We start from the raw sequence: 21,239 nt of genomic DNA on the forward strand, positions 1-21,239 counted from the left end.
CCTCATACTGCCAGTCTGAAGGAGTCAGAGCACAGTTTAGCCAGAGGCAAGGAGAGCAGGAAGAAAAAATAAATACAGAAAAGAAAAGAAACAAACATCAAACGTTTAGGAAATAGCTCTGAAGTTCGGAAAAAAACGAGAGAGAAAATGCACTTGCAAGAATGCAGAGCTATCAGGGAAAAGACAAGAAGACATGTTATAAGGGGAAAAATGTTAAACAGGGACAGAGATTTTAGGGTGAACATAGTGAACAAGCCTTCGTTAGAGAAATGGTAGTTGTTAAGACGCTGTCACAGTGTTTCCTGTTTTACTAGTTAAACATAAAGTCCTGTCCAATCTGTGAAATATGTGGTCCCCTTTTTACACACCCCTGTTTTGTATAAGTCATGCATATTTGATGAAGGGTGTTTCATTTACACACTGTACACGTGTCAGGAAAGAGTATGTTATAATTTGTCTGGTTTATTTTTTTTATTTGTTTATATGCCCATTATGGTTTGACCACCTATGGATGAAAGGTAAGTCTGTGAGTCCCCCCAAATTGTCAAATAAGTACCTGCTGAATGTAATAAATGTTAAGTACGGCCACGTACGCTTGCAGCATTCAGCATGCTGAGCAGGTTGAATCTTTATCAGTAAAGGCAGTATCCAGATCATCAGACACTTATCAGATTTCAGACTAAGATAAGACTAAAAACAGAAGCAATCTGTAGGCTGAAAAACACTTCTACACAGCTCTGTATTTGGTTTCTCTTAGTTGCAGTGCTTAAGTCACTGCATTTTTCACCGTGTCCAAAAGCATTTGTTACATGGTCTTTGACATGATGTTCTACAGGTAGAAAACCAATACTAGTATTAAGTAATATTTACTCAAAGTCACCTATCTTTATATGAAGAGATCGTGAAAATGCAACACACAATAGTTGGACAGAGTTATTATTCAAAACAACTTTAACATCCTTAACTCCAAACCTCTACATGAGCGTCAAAACTTTGAGACACCATATACACCCTATCATGACTCCTACTGCTAAGGATCTATGTACTAAATTTAAAGCAATGCTAACACCCTGACAGCAATGATAAGACTCACTGTGGCTTGCCGAAGGCTTAAAGGGGCCTAGTCACATTCTTTTACATAAAAGAAAAACACACACAAAAAACATATATTCATCTTCAAATAAAACAATACACACCAACCATTTGTCCTTATAGTGTTACTTTGTCCTTTTTGACCCTGAAAATAAATAAATTTGCAATGGGCACAATCACAATACATAAACATAAATATTGTTGTGCCATCTGGCAATACCAACTAGAAAGTAAGATAGTGACAGCTGACACAGCTGCCGTAAGAGCCAGTATACCGTCCTTCAATACCTAGCAGTAAAGTGACAGCTTGGTATGCTAGACGATCAACCAATCTACAGGATTAGGGTCACCTAATCTATTTCTTTTCGGACCTCCAATGAACATTTCTGACACGCTTGGCTCCATCACAGACATATATGTATAGACAGCAGTGAACTGACCACGCCGCATGGATGCGGCATAGTGGAGCGGTTCAGAGAAGATGCCTCATTCACAAGTGTTGCTGTGAAATTGTACCAACGGAGTCTCAACACAAACCAGATCTAGTGGAATTACCTTTCACGGGTAAGAATGGACATTTATCTATGATTGTATTTATTCATTATAATGTCACTATAACATTGTAGATATGTTTGTGGGATCTATTGCCTCTCCTTGTTTACTCCTTGCACGCATGTGCAATATCGTACTTCCGGTTACATAGTGTTGTTGCTGGAAATATACACAAATTATATCCACTTTGTTATAATAAGCCAGCAGGGTGAAATAATTTAATTGGAAATAGTATGTGACAAGACCACTTTAAGGCGTCTCACCCCACAGCATGGAAGCCATTTCTATTTTCAGATTATTTTGGCTAAAAATTGTTTCACCACTTGGGAGCATTCATAGACTGTGTTTATTTGCCTCTAACCCAAGATAGTTGGGCAAATATTATGTATGGTGAACAAATGATATAGGGTTTACCACCGAAATCATGACTTACTCGATCCTGGCGCACCATTACAGTATTAACTTTTTAATATATATATATATATATATATATATATATTTAGATACACCAACACATGTAGCATGGAAAGATGTGGTCATCGGTTTCTTGATAGTGCCTGTATGGTCTGTTTGAAAATAATTGAGAAGCAGTGCCTTCAAACAGTACCTCAAATAGCACATTTCGTTAGCCAAGGACACAACAAAGTGTTTCAGTAAGGAAAACGTAATGATAATCACACAAAAACAGTCCTCTCTTTTCCTAAAGCGTTCTTGCTCTTTCTAAGCATGTTGAACCTTTGACAGCTTGTAACCAGGTTGTGTCATCTTACATTCCATGTTATCAGAGATGGGCGGAACAAAGCCAAAACATCACCAGCCACTGCTATAGTGTTTCACATCCACCTTCTGTTGCAGGCTAGTTGTGCAACCGTGCACCTGTTACCAGATGCAAAACAGAGGATAGTTTTTTCATTAAACATACATTCTCAAGAGCCTTTACTAATACAATGTTTTAAAGGCATATATGACTCAAGGGAGACTTTCTGGATGTGATGGCAGAAGACAAATTAGTTTTGAAATTATAGGCACAAGAAGTGGCTGAAACAAATCTTGTGTAAAAATGTAACATTTTACAGACTTGCTACACTTATTGTTAACATTTTAGTTATTGCCCAAATTTCTGTCAAGGGGATTTACTGAAGATACATTCACCGTTAATTATCAGAGTAAACAATTTTGGAGGAATTAGAAAACCCATATCTGTCTGCTGAGGAAATAGAGTCTCCTATTATAGCAGCATCATGAACAGAGGAAGTGGGTCACACCTTGCAATCTGAGTCACAAACAAGCAACATAAAAAAAAAAATCTGCTCTGAAAAAATCTTTGTGAATCCAAAAAGTGTGCATGTGTATGTGTGTATATGGCATAAAAGTTCCCTGCACTCACTTTAACAATCTTTTTAGAGGATCACATGGTCTGTTTTGCATGTGTGCAAAGGTGTGTGTAGGTTTTAAGTGGTAGTCATGGCAGTAGGGGAGAAACATCTAAAGAGTTGGGTTCCAAGACAAGAGGCAGAACCAAGCAGAGATAAAGAATAGCACCTCCATTTGCAGCGACAACAGGCGTATACTATGATCAGAGCGCTGCGTGTGAATACATACACAAAACTCAAAGCAACAACTGCTGCTCAGTCTCGTTCACTATGAAAATTAAAAAAAAAACATTCCCACTGCTTGACAAATTTAAATCATTTAACAGCAAGTGATGTTTTCTATTTAAAATTGCTTTCCAGCATAATGGCAGAGAATGATTGATGTTTTCTGCTACTTTCACTTCCTGTTGCTCTTTGGATAGCTATTACTACCGGGGTTTGCAGACTGAAAAAGTATGGAATGTGAGTTCTGCATTTTCCAAGGCTGGACAAATATGGAAAAATAATATAAAGTACAGAAAATAAATAACTGCATTTCCAGACTTCAAGCCCCATCACATTGTCTTATGTACTTCTTTCTTGCCTTCCTTGTGCCTTTCTTTCCTTTCCTTTTCTTTGTTGCGTCCTTTCTTCCATGTGTCTTTCCCACCAATCTCAATTCCTTTTGTATATCCTTATGTTTCCCCTTCCTTCCTTGTGTAGCTCTCTTCTTTCTTTCATCCGTCTTCTGTTATTCCTTCTGTTTCCTGCCTTCCTATCTTCACTGTCCTTTCCATCCTTATGCCATTCCTCCATTATATCCTTCTTCCTTCCTTTCACTTCATCTTCCTTGCTTGTGTCATCATTTGTTACTTATTATTTCCTCCTTTCTCCTTACTTTTACCATCCATTCTTCCAGCCATGCCCTTCGTCCCCACCTTGTTCTTCCTTGTCCCCTTTTATCCACCTAAATTCATTCCATCCCTCATTCTTTGTTACTTCCTACTCTGTCTCCCTTTCACTCTGCCCTATTTGTGCCTTTTGCTCCATTCTTAATTATGTCCCAGTTTCATTAATGTATTCCTATTGCATTTATCTTTAATTTTGTCTTATCTTAATCTCAATGTCATTAAGAGGTTCCAAGTTTAAAGCCTACCCACTGTCAAAGTGTCTTGTATGTTAGAATGGGTGCTACACAGTGGTGCAGCTGTTAGCACTGTTTCCCCATGACCCATCAAGAGTGCCCGGGGTTCAAATTTCAGCAAATAACTTTCTGTGAGGAGTTTTCAATTTCACCCCCATCATGGGTGAGTTATCTTTGGGTACTCCAACTTCCTCCCGCAGTCCAAAAACATGCATGTTAGGTCAATTGTTCTGTTTAAGGTGTCCTTAGGAGTGAGTGTGTACATGCAATGTTGTTTGTCTTGTATATCTCTTTGCTGCTTTGTGATGGACAGGCAACCGGGGTGCACCTTACCTGTCACCGACTGACCACTAGTGATGGATGGATAGTAAAATGGAAGTGAAAAAGTCACAACTCTGGAAACAAATGTACAGAAACCCTTCACCACATCCCCAATGCATTCAGTCTTTGGATGATAAAAATAATAATGTGAAAAAGCTTGAAAAACTGTGACCAACTACAGATTTTATTCTGTTGATATTCTCAGCTTAAACTGCATGTTAGTTTTTAACTTTAAACTTACTCTGAACTGCAAATGAAGCATGAGTTGTCTTTTGCCTGATTCAGAGCTGCAGCAACAGGAGACAACTTGACCTCATCCAAGCCTCACTTGCACCTTTTAAGCCCCAGCACATCTGAAGGCATCCACCTAGCGCTAACAAGGACCAGCCTGACTGCTCTTTATCCCAGTGGTACTGCACAAATACACTTGTAAGGGGCATTAACAGTCGATAGTGTCGGAAGGTGAGAAGTATCTGGCTTGTGTGAAGCACAATGGGACTACAGATCTACTAGTTCAGGCCTTACAACGCCTTCAAGTTCACATCAATCAAAGCTGTCTGTATATGTCCAGCTGAGAAAAAGTGAAACAGCAGGGGAAGCTTGTTGCCGCATATCGAAGGGAGAGCAGGAGTGCAAAGCGTGCTCTCTAGGGTGGATATCAGTCCATCTTGAGGAATTTCTGAAGAATTTCTCAAGCAAACTGCGCCAATGCCTGTACTTGTTAATTATATACAAAAAATCCTTTTATAACTTGTGAGTCTGAGAGGTTTATAAAATGTGAGCAATTTATTCGGTACTATGCAGAAATTCAACAACATCTCAACATAATTACACACAGAAACATAATTATCACAAAACGCACATCACATTATTCATAAAAAAACAGATGAACTGTCATGAAACAATACATAGTAATACGTATGTGGAGGCAGAAATATCCTTTAGTGTAACCGTTTGGAAACAATACAGATCAGAAGAGTGGGGCCATGCAGCAGACCTCCTTTTAAAATATACAGACCTCAGTAGGTGAGGTCTGTGGATTTTAGAAAAGCTACTTATTAAAACAGGCTTATATCTTGGACAACAACAAGATTAATAGTAAACAGTGAATCTCTCAGCCAGCCAGTCATTGGGCTACATGGTTGCAAGTTAAATGGCTGCTTAAGGTGTTTTGTTGTCATCATAACCACCATTGACTACGATAAAATACTTGAATATGCTTTAGGCAAAAAAAATGTTGCTAAATGAGAGTTCAAGAGGTCAGAAATATTTTGAAAAATTTCTTCATACAGATTAACAAATTCTACTCGCCTATTAAGATGAGGATCATATTTTGTTGTATTTGGATGCTTCATTGCCCTTAAAAGAGTCATAGTATAATCCTCCGACTTTTTGATATCTGAAACACTGAAACACCATTGTTCAACAGGATTTATTTTAAATTCCAGTTTAAAATGTTATTGAGAAACTTTATTTCTCTGTAGGTTGCCATTGTTTATGAGCAATGCATTCCGGGTAGTGATGTCAAATGGCGGCAGCACTTGGCTAGGCACAGTGGTCTGTTTACTGGGAGCAGCGATAAGCAACGATGAGCTCCTCTGTTCAGACTTTTCATTTTGAACCAGAGTGTGATCTAAGGCCTAAGGAAAGAGAGGAAGGGAACTTTGAAGAAAATAGGGATGGAAATGGAGACCACGGCCGTGAGGAAGAAAGAATTGGCCATTGAAGGTGGTCTGGTTGTGGCAGATGCTTGCTGATGCTGACAGGGAAAGAGCGTGTCCGCTGTAAAGCGCTCAATTTTATTTCTGCCGCAGTCCATGGTACTTATCTGTGTCACATGACCTGAATTATTAATTTATCCATTAAGTGGTTCAATATTATATCAATATAATGAGAGGCATACCTACTTTTTTGATCTGCCTTGTATCACAGCCAAATAGTTATGATCCGTGAAAGGGGAGTGAACATTAGCTTGTCACTGTACAGCTGCATCAGACATGCATATCTCTGTCTAATTACATGCATCGGTCATAAATGGTGAACACTCACATATGTCCGGCTGCTTGACTGGTATGAGGCATTGTTACTTTCTTCCAGGTGCCCAGTGGCTGCAGGTCAACAGGAGCTGATGCTGAAGAAGTCATGGGGTGGCACGGGTACACGTCTAACACCTCCTGCTTTTTGCAGGTTTTGGCCCGGTTTTCACGGATCACTTGTAGATGTCTAGGATCCTTCTGAGAAAATATGGTGGGCACTGCATCTGATTTTAGCTGTTGTTTGTATCCACTGGTGAGCTTCCTCAAAAGCTGAGGCTGATGAAATACCTCAAAAGCATCTGGGCTAAAATTATGAGAGCACAGCCGTTAGTCTCTTGGCAGCTGGACTCTTTGACCTGTATCCTCCTACTTTTTTCTTTAACTTTCTCTCTTTCGGAAAGCTATGGAAGCTTACCTTGCTTTCCCCGCTGCCCTTGGACTGTAAATTACAGCCAAATGTGCACAGTGTGTAAATTTATTATTTTCCTTGATGGACAGAGAGAAAGTGGCAACCACAGGTGACAACCATACTACATCATCATCCCAGAATGCATTGCGCACTTGAAAACATGGCGGCCCCCCAGCCAAAACTGAGATGGGATTTTTGCCTCTGCTTGTGGCAGAATATTTCTCTTGGTGCACACAACCCCGCCCTCTCAACAAGCCCCACGAAAGTGGAGCAAAGTACTGTGTCGGCTTGAGGGACCAAAGCCCCAGGAGGGTGAAATAAGCCAGAAATGGAAACGCTACCTGGGATTTGAAAAACCCCAGGCTTTTGAGTGGCAATGGAAAGGGGCTAATGTTACTTCAAAGCTTTAAATCTACCATTATGAAGGTATCAGTCGTATGAAGGTATCAGTCGATTTATAAAAGATTGTACGTAGTACAAATAAAATTAAGAACTCTCTCTCTCTCTCTCTCTCTCTCTCTCTCTCTCTCTCTCTCTCTCTCTCTCAATATATATATATAATATAATTATAATTCATGTCGTAAGGTGGAGCATTTGTGGAAATCTACAAAACTTGAAGTTCACAGATTGCATTTAAAAGGAGTTGATCTTGTCACTTAATTATACTCAGGCCAGATCTGCATATTTTGCTAGTCTTGTGAAAACAACAAGAAAAACTCTAATGTCTTGTTCGATACCATCAGTAATATTGTATCAGCCTCAACTCTGCTGGCACCTGTATTTTCCACAGAAGACTGTAACAATTTTTTAAACTTTTTTGTGAAAAAAGTTGATGAATCAGGGCAAGTATAAATCCGTCTTTTGATTGCATGTCCAGTATTGGCCCTTCAGTATGCTTATGGTCCTCATTTACTCCTGTCACTGAGGACAACGTTAAAGTTTTACTGAAAAAGATGCAATGCTCTTCCTGCCCGTTAGATGTTGTACCCATATCACTGTTCCTGAACACTTGAACATTTCTCTTTCTTCTGGGTCAGTCCCAAGCTTATTCAAACAAGCAGCCTTAAGCCCTATTTAAAAAACTAAAACAATTTGGACCCATCGGACCTATGCTATTTTAAAATTGCCTTTTCTGGCTTTAATTGCCTTTGATTTTTGGCTCAGCTCTTTCTTTGTCACAACAAACCCGAGCAGTGCCTGCATCACAGCAGACAAAGCCTCAATCTGTCTGTCCATCTCTCGTTCCATCTTACCATCACTCATGAACAAGACACAAAGATACTAAAACTCCTCCGCTTGAGGCAGAGACATTGAGAGAGGAAAAAATGCTTATTATAATTTATTAAATATCACAATGAATTCATTGTCACTGCATTGTAATTTGCAGTGACAATAAATACAATTATTATAAAAAATATATATACTTCAGATTAATTTTTTTTTATAGAATTATCAATAGAAAGTTGCTCTGGCAAATTGTGATAAGACTATTTCACTTTTTTTAGCCACTGCAGCAGTTGTCCATTTGGTATTAAAGTGTCCCCACCTATTAACCTTTCGGATGTTTATTTTAAATCTTTTGTTATTTTTATTTCTTTTTTTGTGGGGGTGGTGGTACCATTTATTTATTTATTTATAAACATTTATTAGAGGATCAGGATCATTTAAACCTCATTGTTGCCTTGCACGGTTTATAGTCTTGACATGGTCTTTATTTTTTTTTATTTTTCATCCTTAGCAAGTTGCATTTCTGCAGGACCATAACATAAAGGCCAGCCATGTGAATACAGATATGGAGCTCTGGAGCTCAGTTGAGAAGGGAAAATAAGATGTACACATCATGCAGGTTGTTTGAAGCCAGTATAATGCAGCTAACGCTAAAACCCACCTGAGGCTTAGCAAAATGTAAGATGTTTAATTATTGTACCTCTTAAATCTGAAACAACTCTTCTCAATAATTAAAAATTTTAATTAGACAAATATAATAATGAGGCTGTGAAGACAGGCTGGGCCACTCATGTTTTTAAACTGAGCCTGTACAAAGAGTAAAGTGAGCAATCATTTCTTCTCCAGCCATATCTCCATGCAGATAATTGTTATACTCATATCAGTCCTCCAACTATAAAAATGAGAAGAACCTCAGAGACCAAGGTGGAATTGAGAAATTGATGTGACCTAAATTATTGGTGGCTGATAATGGAGGACAGAGGGTATAATTTACTGATGTGTTCTCCTTGCAGATTCCACTTTTCCAGTTAAGAGTACCCCCTCATTGCCCTGCTCCCTTTGTCCCCCTATAGGTTAACCACACAGACAGTGGGGCAGATATTGCAATCACAATTTAATTGCACAGACCAGCACGCTCACACACTATACAACAGGATGGGCCTGTTGCAATGCACTGCAGGAAGCTTGGGGTTGTTACTTCACAACAGTGGGGCCCCTCCCTCCTTGTAAAGCCCAGGGCCTGATTACAGCCTGGTCACGAACAGATTAAAAACCCCTCCCCCACCCCCATCTCTCCAATGCATCCCCGCACCACAGACCTCAACTGCTGCTGTCAGACACAGTCTGCACATCTGGCTCCTAATCAGACGGTCCCAAAAATAGACAAACTATTGTGGGTCAGAATAGAAGTGCAGATGGGAAAAGCTGGGAAGGATTGGATCAAGATGAAGGAGGACTAAAAGGGAAGGCTAATGGCAGAAGTGTCCAGAGCCACATTAACTAATACACACTCCCAAATGCAACTAAGTAGAGTTAAGCACCTGTGAGAGTACGTAGATTTGAGTGACATCTGGATTTGTAGATTGGGAGATTTGGAGGTATAGACAAAGTGTGTCCCTCGGCTGTGCTTTGGAATGAAATTAAATCTTTCATTGGCCTCTATTAAAGTGCTGCAAAACATTCACTTAACAACTGATGCACATACAGTTACATGGAAATATTAGGATTTTCCATTAAAGACTTAGTTGTTTATTAAGAAATATTTATGTAATGATATCTGATGTTATTCTTTATCGCTGGAAAATAGTGTTAAAATTGGACTTCACCAAAATGTACTTAAGCAACAAAATAAAAAGAAGTTCCACACCACGTACACTTCAGAGGGCAGCATAAAGAGGACAAAAATATGATGGACTAGATTTTGCAGAGTTGCCATCTATGTGCTCAAATGTGGAGAACAAGAGGGATTGAACTGCACCAGAGAGCAAAATAGACTGGTGAGAATTCTGAATCCAAGACTGCACAGCATCAACCTTTTTTCATGACCCCACCCAGGAAGGAGGAGTCACAGCTGGAATCCGCATTACATCATGGTGCTACAACACTTGGCGCACAGCAGCATTACTTTCTCTTTGCCCACAGCTCTCCACAGGCAGCAATGGGGAGGACACATATGGTGGGGCAAATAAAACGAGCCATGATTTCTTCAACGAAATTATGGCTCCACAAGCACAGTCTTCGTTCAGGGTATCTGTTGACTTAATCCCGTCCAGAAAAGTGACTAGTCCCCTTGAACTGGCTGTCTGAGCGTCTGCAGAAAGGATCTGATCATAGATTCTCCAAGAAGAGACAGTCCCCCTAATTACATTGACAAAGGATTTTTCCCCACTGCCTGAAGAAGACAGCAATGAAACCACAGCTGTCTGCACTTAACAAGCGTACTAGTATCGAGCAATGCCCCACATCCTGCCGCTGGACTGAGAGCAACCACTGCATCTTATTTGTTTGTCGGTGTAGTTCCGACCAAGAGAACAAAAGCTCATAATTAGAAGCTCACATAGATCACACTGCTATCATTTTAATCTTCTTCAAACATTCAGCATGCCAAAGTGAGTGAAACTTCGTCAGTGCACTAAGAACAGATGCGAAGCATAGCAAGAGATTAAGTCATGTTATTATCGAGTCATTGTTACTTTAAGTACGGCAGTGCTTGCACCAGTTCTATAGCAGTAGTATCTCAAGGTAAATGGCCTTTAAAGCCACAGAACACCAGTGACATAAAATTATGATATTGACTTCATATATTTGTTTTTTGTCACTTGTAGTAATGATTTAGAAAGCAATCCTGATTTATAAATGCACTCAATAAATGGTTGACCAGAATAGGTCAGTTTTTTCAGACACTAAAATATGTCTTTAACATGTAAAGTAAGATACTTGGACTGAAAAAAATTCTGACCTATGATAAAATATGCAAACATACGTATCACTCTAATCTAGAAATCTTTTAAACTTATAAAACATTCAAGGAAGCCAAACAAGGAAGGAAAGAAGAAAACTGTATTAAAACTAAAGAGGTCAAGATTTTGAGGACCAGCTTGATGACAGCATTGCCATTCACTTAGAAAGTGGAGCATATCTCCCTGTGTTTGCTGCTTTGTGTTTCCCTTCTCTAAACAAATCTCATACAGGTGGACTTTGCTTTTAACTGGCACCTGCTAAACTAACTGAGCTGAGACCGAAACTGTTGAGATTCTCTGTCAGTGTGGAAACCCTAATATATACACAAACAGAATCCTCTTAGTGTGATCAGTGAACTGTGCAGGAACAAAGATGAATTCAGAATCATTCTTTAATTTTTTTTTTTTTTAAGTTTTGAATTTGAGGATAGCAATAATCCTTTTAAAGCAGTCTTCTATTCACAGCCCAACTCTGTACAGTGCTGAGTGCTCACTTGAATTCTCAGTGTCCTCTGTGTTCCTGATACATCTTTATTTATTTATCCTTAATAAGCTTAAATAAATAAGATTAAATAACTACTTTCTTACTTAAATTAGGTTTATTTTGTAGTTGCAGATTATTGCTGGTTATTATCAGAACTTAGATTTTAATGTTTTTACAGACAGCATTTAAACTTAACTGGCACCTTTTTATTGACCAATCCTAAGTACTTACTTTTGCTTCCCAGGAATTTATAAATATTTTACAAACTTATCTTAAAGGTCAACACTGACATGTTGACACATCATTTTCAGAAACAACAGTGTTTGGCAGTAATCTCACAGGAAACGTAATTTTTACTTTACACATACTTTATGCTTCCACATGGCAGTGTGGAAACTGAAGAAGCCTTAGAATGATCGACTAAGTGCAGCCTGCTCATACCTTCTGTGTCCTGGCCCCAGCTGTGGGTAAGCAAAGAGAGGATTGCCATTCCTGTCCACAGCCATCTGACAAGCCACCGCCCCCGTCGCATCTTCTGTCAAGCCTTATTGCCTGCCCACCTGGACAGAGCAAAGAGAAGGAAAAATGAGGAAAAGAATTATACTCCATTCAAGCATCAGCAAACCCTGAAGGCTTCTTGCATGCACAGCTGTGACTAATAAACAAGCTCCAACCCCACAGCATAGCTACTCAAAAAGCATTTTCATTTGGTCAGTATTTTGGAAAGGTGATTAATCTTCTCTACCAATTTTGCTGAAGTTTGTACAACACAGCAACATTTTCTTTGTGGAAAAAGTACAAACTTCTAAAACACTGGTTATACAAATAAACTCAATCTATTTTTCAACTTGCAAAATATCAACATAAAAAAAATGCAGACAATCCTTCATTACTGGTCCACAGGCAGGTAAGTTCATTCAAAACGCATGACTTGAAAATTCTGTTGGCCTTATAATCACCTTGCTTTTTCTTTGTGGATATTTTTGGTCTTCTTGGGTTAAAAATTATTTGTTTTAGTCTCTCCCTATATCCCAGACAAGACAAAATATGGATGAATTACTGTCTCATTAGAATCAGCCTTTTTTTAAGACGTTGGATTTATAACACTGGATTTTTGTCCTGGGAAATTTTGTATGTGATTCAGGTTTTTTTTACTTTAAATTCACCAGCAAAAAATTCACCTGGGGGAAAAAAATAAAATAAAAATCACTTCCAAAAATGTCACCTGCCAAAATCCATCTTTAAATATTCAACCCCAAAAAAAGAATTTGCTTACAAATGAGTTGGCCATATACAACCTTTATAAAAATAAACTCAGCATAGACAGGGACTAAATTAATAGGATGAAAGAAAACCAGGAAAGGTTTTCAAGTTCTGAAGCCGGATTTATCCAGGTCTGCCCAGAAGTAAAGGATAAAGCAAAAAAGGGCAATAATTCATCTTTTAATATATTAAAGCTATAGTTGGTAATCCTGCTGAGAAACACTTTTTGTTATACTGGGTAAAATTTTCCTTCCATCCTGAAAGTAGTCAATACGTCATATATTCAGAAAATGGAGGTTAAAAAAAAAATATCGATCTCACTGGGAGCTGCAGGCCTGTAAAAACTCTAACCAATCGGTCCAAAGGGCAGGGATTGGTTTTGTTCCTGCTCTCACCCCTCCTCTGTCCTTGGAGTTCCAGGGTATCGCCTTATCTATCGGTTCTAACACATGCCAATCATTGTGACGCACTCAGTGTGCGTGCACGTTCCTTGTTAGTTTCAGGTAGGATTACTGATTCAGTGAATATTAGAATTAATATAATGAATAGTATGGTGCTGTTCTGTATGAATAGTACCCTGAGATGTTAGATGATTCAGCTCTACATTCATGAAACTGACCTGAATTTATCAGATGACTTTGTAACAAGTGGTGATTTCATTTGATAATTATGACCGTTTGACCACAGAAATTGGGTTTTAGAATGTTAATAAATAATATCTAAAGTTTACTACTTTTGTTTTAATAGGAGGTCCTAATATGTTCTCAATCTGGTTTTAAACTGGTCGCAGCGGGGATCATAACCACAATAAATGGAAAAAAGTGAACAATGCTTTCAGATATAAAGTTGAATAAACTTACTGATATTTGGGCAGTTTTATGTTTATCTCCAACATTGTGAAAAAAGATACATTTAAAGAAATGCAAGCCAATACACATTGGTTTATTTGAATAAATTTGAATATGAGGGTCAAATTGGGATGATGGATGGGCAAAACCACAGCCTCAATTTGCAAAATGATTAGCAGAAAAAAATAGCAAACCTTACTGGTTTTTCCAATTTACAACTGGAACACACTTGAAGATGAAGTTAATACCAGTTCTAAAATCAGATTTTTGATGAAAATCAGAGTATTCTAAAATCTAACTAACTTGGACTAAAACGTCAGCGAGAATGAAAAAAGAATTGCATGCAAATATGAAAGAACACGTGCAGAATATACTAGCATTAAGACCATGCTATAGAAGCTTGAGTCCAACTTCTGAAACTTTTTAGAAGAAGTCATTCCATTGGAAAATCCCAAGCTAAACCTGCAAACTTGTATTTAAAAAAAGACAGAAATGCAAGACAGACACCACGTTTGTTCCGAACACTGGGATGGACCGTACTGCAAAGCTAGATTGAAAGTAAATATGCCTGCTGAGGTTCAAGGAAAAAAATCAATGAAGGGTAACATATACAGCCTCTTGATCTTACTGCCACTCTGGGCTGCAGAGGAAGGCCATTTAATGAGGAACGGAGGCGTTTCTATTTGTCTATAGAATTTGATGTCACACCTTCCTCACAAGGCTTCTTCTGTGAGCAGGCGATAAGCTAAGATATCAGCGTTCATACCACATTCCAAAGGGATGGGAACTGCAGTCCCTTCACAAGCATCAGGGCCATCATATAAAAGAAGGTTTGACAAAAAACAAAGGCGCTTTGGAGCCTATCAGCACTTCATCATTTGAAATGGCAATTTCTCTCCCTGTTTCACTTGAGTCATTTTAGACAAACACTGAACAATGGCAAAAAATCCTATCTGGACACTGAGGAATCATGAACGAAAGCACTATGGAAGAATATCTGAGGGAAAAATGCATCAGCTGCTGATGTTAGTTGGTATTCTTGAATGACAGTTAGGTACAAAACAGCAGGCAGGATGAGACATACCATTTGTTGGCTGTTTTTGCCACCATTGAATATAAAATCCTACTAAAAATGAGGTGCAGGTCATATATACAACTTTCCAAATTGTTGAAATTGTTGGACTTGTGTTCAAATATTGCAAATGACTAAAACCACTAAAACATAAATTGCTGACAGTGGCTTTTACTTAAAAAGTAGCAAATACATTATAAAAACAATTAAATAACCAATAAGCTAATAATAATAATAATAATAATAATAATAATAATAATAATAATAATAATAATAATAATGAATTGATTTTATTTTAGAAACCTTGTCTTTTATGACCTGTTCACCTTTAAAAAACTGTTTTTCTATCAGGACAGTTTGACTTTCCTTTTTGTCTTGGGTGCAGCATGTTGCAGGCCTTTTACCATTGTACCATTTTACTAACAACTTCACACACCCAAGTCAATAAACTTGCTCCTATACATTTACTCAACACAAATACACTTGTTTCAACATGTATACTCATCCATCCATGAACACACACACACACACACACACATATACTGTGACACATATGATCCAAATGGTTGAAGGTAAACTACAAATAAAATCTACAATTACTATTAAATCAATGTGGGATGCCTACATTGCTTTAAAGCTGCAGCAGGGAGTTTGAGAAAACCGTGGACTTAGCTTGAAAATTTGAACAAGCACACCTTACAGCTTCCTCCCCCTTGATCTCTGCTGTGCTATAACCCTCCCTTCACAGCTCCTCCCGCACAGCGGATCCCGCCATGCTGCTCCAATGTTTACCTGTCTTTGTTTTCCTAACAGATGCCACTGAAGAAATAAAGCAGGTTGTTTCTCCGTCATTTCTCCACACAGCTGAAGCCCACCAGCAATCTTGAGCTTGAATGATGGTAACGCTGTGTGGGGTACACGGCCTAGGAACCAATCAGAGCCAGACATTCCTTCTAGCTCTGATTGGTCGTTTCTGTCCAGGAGCGGTGTATTTCAATAGGACCAATGGGAGGAGCCAGATTTATGCCACAGATTATTTATCTTAATATATTTATATTTACAGTTTTAACAAATATGTAAAAATTAAATAAATACAAAATTTACCTACTGCAGCTTTTATAAAGTTAATCATGCAATTAGAATTCTGTCTTGATACATCCTTGTTGTAGAGCAAATCAGCCCTGTCACATGTAGGACACCGCTTCTTTATAAAGTATGCCTGAAATTCCGAGTAACACAGCAACCCCTTTCCCCCATCTGTTGTTCTCTACTGCATTTATTAGGCTCATACACATTTCCTTCTAAACAAAAACAAACAGCTGTGGGAACAATTTCAAGCTGCAAATGCACAGGGAGTCAATATTTGGAAACTAAAGCAGCAACTGCAGGCTGGATACCCGAGCAGATAATGTAACTAATTAACCAGCAAACATGAAGTGGTTAAGCTTGTGCTAGTCTACAGAGCAAAACAGAAAACAAATGCATATTCTTTACAATAATCAGTTTTACTAAATTTAGCAGGTGTTTGTTAGACATTTTAATTGAAGGCTGGGTGGCAAAATGAAAATAACAAATATAGCTGTTATAAAAAACATTATTATGTAATAATATACTTAATTATTTTGCAGCAAGAATAATTGTTTATTTTCTCTATTAAAACAAAGCAATTAGATAGTGTCATACAAATATATTGTGTAAATACAGTGTCACTGTGGCATTTTTATACGTAGTTATCATATTATGAAAATCTCATACTAGCACTCAGATACTGTCCTCCTTTTGGACTCTTAGAATGTGACAGAAAAACAGCACAATCTGGGTCAACCTGAGGCCACTTCCTGAACATTAAGGATGTTCTTTTCCTTTAATTAAATTCTAAACAGTCAGCCACCCACCAGAGAAAAAGTGAAAGAAAAAGGATACATCTGAGGTATGAATTTTGTAATATTTACCCATTTAACACTTTTTCTAGTGTTACGTTTGCTTGTTTGTTTTTAATAGTGTAGTGAATACCTTGGTTTTATTTAAGCAAAATGGAAAGATTAACACAAAATAATAGAAATAATGCACATTCACAAAAAAGAAGAACTGAAGAGGACTAAAATAGGATACATTTAGAAATATATTCAAGAATTTGGAAACTCTAAATGAAATTGAAAATTAAAGATCCTTCTGATTTTCAATGAGAAAAATCTAAGGGGTGCTTATTTGTGCATAACTTCTTCTTGAGATATCCCAAACAAGAAACCACAATCAAAATCAGTTAACATTATTTGCAGTATAATCACAATATTTCTAAGCAAAAAATTGTTAATGTCTGGTTAAAAGTAGAATAATTCTCATTGTTAATGTTCTTTCATACCATGAAAAAGTGTAAATTTCAAGCATTTATGTCAATATTTGTTTACTTGCTTAGCAGTGAATCCCTCTTGACATGTACCCAAACACGTAAACTGATGTACTCCATGAGAAGTCTGAACAGCAGGAGACTGCAATGTTCTCTTCTCTTATAGAGTGGCAACAAGAGAGATTTCATACTGGTTTCCCATTCACGCTCTGCCCTCTCATCTCTCGGTATCCCAGTGGTGTTCCCTTTTGAAGCAGATTTGATTCTTCACATTTGTACATCTATCTGTCTTAAGAGGGCCAACCATGATTGCTTTGATCCTTTTCACTGGAGAAAAGTCAGACCTCAACAACCAGCCACCCTGAAGAGAGAAGTCATTTCCTTCAGCAGCTCGCTGCAAATCTTCTCCTGGTTGACATGGGAACACTGTATGTCAGTTACATTGGCCAGCTGTAATTCTCCAGCAAACTTACTCATAGATCTATAGCAAAACATGGCTCCAATTATAGTTTAACAGCTGTTTCATGAGTCACATAATGGCTGTACATTATAATATAAAATTTAAGTTGTGCCACTCTGCTTTAACTTAATGCATAACATCCCAAAATAGATGCAGAAAGAAACCCTTCCACAGTAAACATATCTGCTAAATAAAAACAACTTATTTCAAGGTTTCCTCTGCAATAATTTAATGTTATAATAACAGCCTGGTCTAAGTGACAAATCAGGTAAATCAATTATGGACACCACTCAGGAATAGCATTTTAATCATCTCCCTAATAGGGTGTTGTTTCCAGCCAAAACAACACAGACCCATTGGACCATGGACTCTACTAGATCATGGTACTAGATCATGATGATGTACTCTCATCTGGCACCCAGATGTTAGCAGCAGAATGTAAATCCCACAACATATGATAAACTTCATATGTGCAGGGTGTGCACTGATTAGTCATGTGGCTGCAGCTTGTCAGGACTAATCAGGAGGAGCTTAAAGAGGAGCAGATCCCATGAGGCAGATGCCAGACTGTTTGCTCACTCAGCCTGGTAATTAGGCCCTCCATTCTTGTCATTATGTTCCTACTCTACTCCTACACTTCTCACAACCACTATTGAGCATTTTTATTATGGATAAACCTTACATATACAGGCTATATACAAACTATATGGTTTCAAATTAAAAGTCCCCTTTTGAAGATGTATTTAAATCAATGTAAACTTAGAGAACAAAAAGTGATAAAATATTAACAGATTTAATTTTAAAATGGATAAAAATTTTACAATAAATTCCAATTAAGAAAAACATTATGTTGATATACAAATCCTCTTTTCATTTAAATATCCCATATTTTACATTTTATATAGATGCTTAAACATTTGTGACCCTATATCCTGCAAATTAGGCTTCATGTATTGTCTATATTATTGAATTGTACAGCCTACCTTTATAATTGTTATTGATATTTTCTGTTGATAAATAATTGAAAATGTTTTACTGCCCACCACCACCACCACCACTTTTCAGTGATTCTGGTAGAAGTCAAAACATTTAATTTTAATTTTGACACCCTCTTAAAATATGTCTTTTAACTTAGGCAAAATAATATGGCCTGAGTCACACTCTTGAGATAGGCCATTATAAAACAGCGGGGAAATGCATGATCTACTCAACTGGTGATCTGGACGAGTTTACAAGTGCTGGGTAGCATCAAGAGGAGGTGATTTAGGCAAATAATAATAACATTAATCATAACATTAATAATAACAATAATAATAATAATAACAATAATAACAACAACAACAACAACAACAACAACAACAACAACAATAATAATAATAATAATAATAATAATAATAATAATAATAATAATAATAATAATAACAACAACAACAACAACAACAACAACAATAATAATAATAAGTTTTTTATTTGTTGTTTTGTCAAACGTGATAATTGTAATTTTTTTCAGTTATTAAAAATAAAAATCCACAATTATAAAATACCTTGTACTGTTGCTTTTTGAGTTTGCCAAAAAGAAGCTATCAATTTCAAAGTATAAGAAAAAAAAGCTCCACTTTATAAGTATAAAGAAAAATGGACATGCTGTGGCACTTTTTCAATTCAATGGCAGTAATTGAAAGAGAAAGTAAAAGCAAAAGGAAGAATGGCAATTTCAGGTTTTGTGAAGTCCTCAGCTATTTGTTTAAACACAAGGAAAAATAAGTGATACAAAAAGCAAAGAAATACTGTTGGACTATTTCTTTTTGGGGAAATGTATGTTTGACTTGCACACAGCATCGAGACAACTTCAAGGTTAAATGACCTGGTAAAGATCTGGAAGTGCTATGTCAAAAACCTGGAGATGAATTTCTTCTTAGAGTGTGTGTAATCTGTGTAAAATAGTTTCATCTGTGTGAATTGGTTTTGGTTGTTATGTTTAGAAATGTAATTCATAGGCACTTCTGCAAAATCACTGTCCCAGACACAAAACACATATCTTTAACGCATCATTTGGTCAGGGAGGTAGTGACGACCCATTGATACATTCCATTTGCTAAGCAAAAATGCTTTACTCTTTTGGTGATAGCTACAGTGAAAGATCCATGCAGGCTGTTAACTATGTGACATAAACGGTAAAGGATAAAATTATCCAAAGGCAAAAAAGGAAAAGTACATAGAGTAGCTAATTCACCACTCTACTGGACTTTTATCTTGAATATTTTATGAGAAATATTAAACCATAATTCCAATGCTAGTGCTCTTCTTTATGGCTGAATTCATCATCAGCTTATTAAATAGGACTTTCAGAAATGTTATTCAGCTGCAAATAACTTAACTTCTTTTTGTGTATTTGGATATCCCATCTGCTCTAGCAACATTGCAAATTCCCCACTGGTGAACCAATAAAGGCCTAATGTACCATTCTTCTCCATTCCACTAAACAATTGACTATTTCCCATTACTTTGGTTGAATAGGCTCCTCTAAGCATAAAGGCATGATTTAACATTTTGCTGAAAGCCAAATCAATAGTGAATTAGTCTCACTATCAATAATCACAGATAATGATGCATAAATAACTACCTGAAAAGAGATGATGGTTTTATTAATGATTTTCCATGGAACAGTTGGAAGATTCCTAGAATTATTTCAAACTGGTCAATTATTGCAATTTATTCTTGAATGATCACAAATAAAATCTGGGGTTACAAACACAAGTGTTTTTTTAATCTATCCTACAAAATAACCCTCGAACCAGGGTGTCATTTATCCATTTTTCAAATCAACTTAGTTCTGTACAAGGTGTTTGGAGTCTGGAGCCTATCCCACTTGCCATTTGGCAAGAAGTGGGATACACCTGGGATAGGTCTACAACAGAGCCAACACAGAGACATATTAGATTAAAAGAAACTGTATATCCTGGAATTCAAGTTAACATGGCGGGTAAATCTTTGGAACATTTCCATAGTTGTTGTTTTTTTTTTCCCAAAAAAACCCGTAAATTAAAACTTTGTCATCTGAGGAAATGCAAATGTAGGAGATTCCTAAATATGCAGTGTTTAGCAAATTTCACCAAAACAGCTTTGCCATAACATAAAATCCAGTTCCATGAAAAAGTATTCAAAATGTAACACATTCACATTTTGTCACATTACAACTGCAAACTTCTGTTTAATCTGGGTTTGTGCAGCCATTCTATCAATGCCTCAGAGGTTTGTTAGAGAACTTAACTCATCTGTCATTTATTCAATATTATTACAGTTTTATTTTATTTGACATTTAACGGTTGTAGATGTAACTGTGCAGCACTTTGGTACACTTATCGTTTATAAATGTGCTATGTAAATACATTTGACCTCAGCATATATGAACAAACAGCATCATGAAGACCATGGGACACACTAGACAGGTTAGGAATACTACCATGAGGTAATCTAAAGTAGTATAAGGTGAAAAAACAACACTTCAAGCTCTGAATATCCCATGTTGTGCCCATTCTCCGAAAATGTAAAGAATATGAGACAGCTGCAAATGCACCAAGAAATGGCTACCCATCTAATCCAACAGGCCTACCAAAGAGACAATTCATCATGGGCACAGCCGACTATTTTAAAATCCTGCTGTGTGAACCA

At 37.2% G+C, this 21,239-nt stretch overlaps 1 long non-coding RNA gene across 1 annotated transcript in view; it reads right to left on the reverse strand.

Annotated features, from left to right (window-relative positions):
- LOC118557012 overlaps nucleotides 1-21,239 on the reverse strand; it is a 39,361-nt gene continuing 18,122 nt past the window's right edge. The window contains exons 2-3 of the long non-coding RNA XR_004927540.1: nucleotides 12,019-12,137; nucleotides 1-15 (exon numbers count right to left, since the gene is read on the reverse strand). This is a non-coding gene — a long non-coding RNA (uncharacterized LOC118557012). The remainder of the gene's footprint in view (nucleotides 16-12,018; nucleotides 12,138-21,239) is intronic.

The sequence above is a fragment of the Fundulus heteroclitus genome, chromosome 22, assembly GCF_011125445.2.
Source record: "Fundulus heteroclitus isolate FHET01 chromosome 22, MU-UCD_Fhet_4.1, whole genome shotgun sequence".
NCBI lineage: Eukaryota > Metazoa > Chordata > Actinopteri > Cyprinodontiformes > Fundulidae > Fundulus > Fundulus heteroclitus.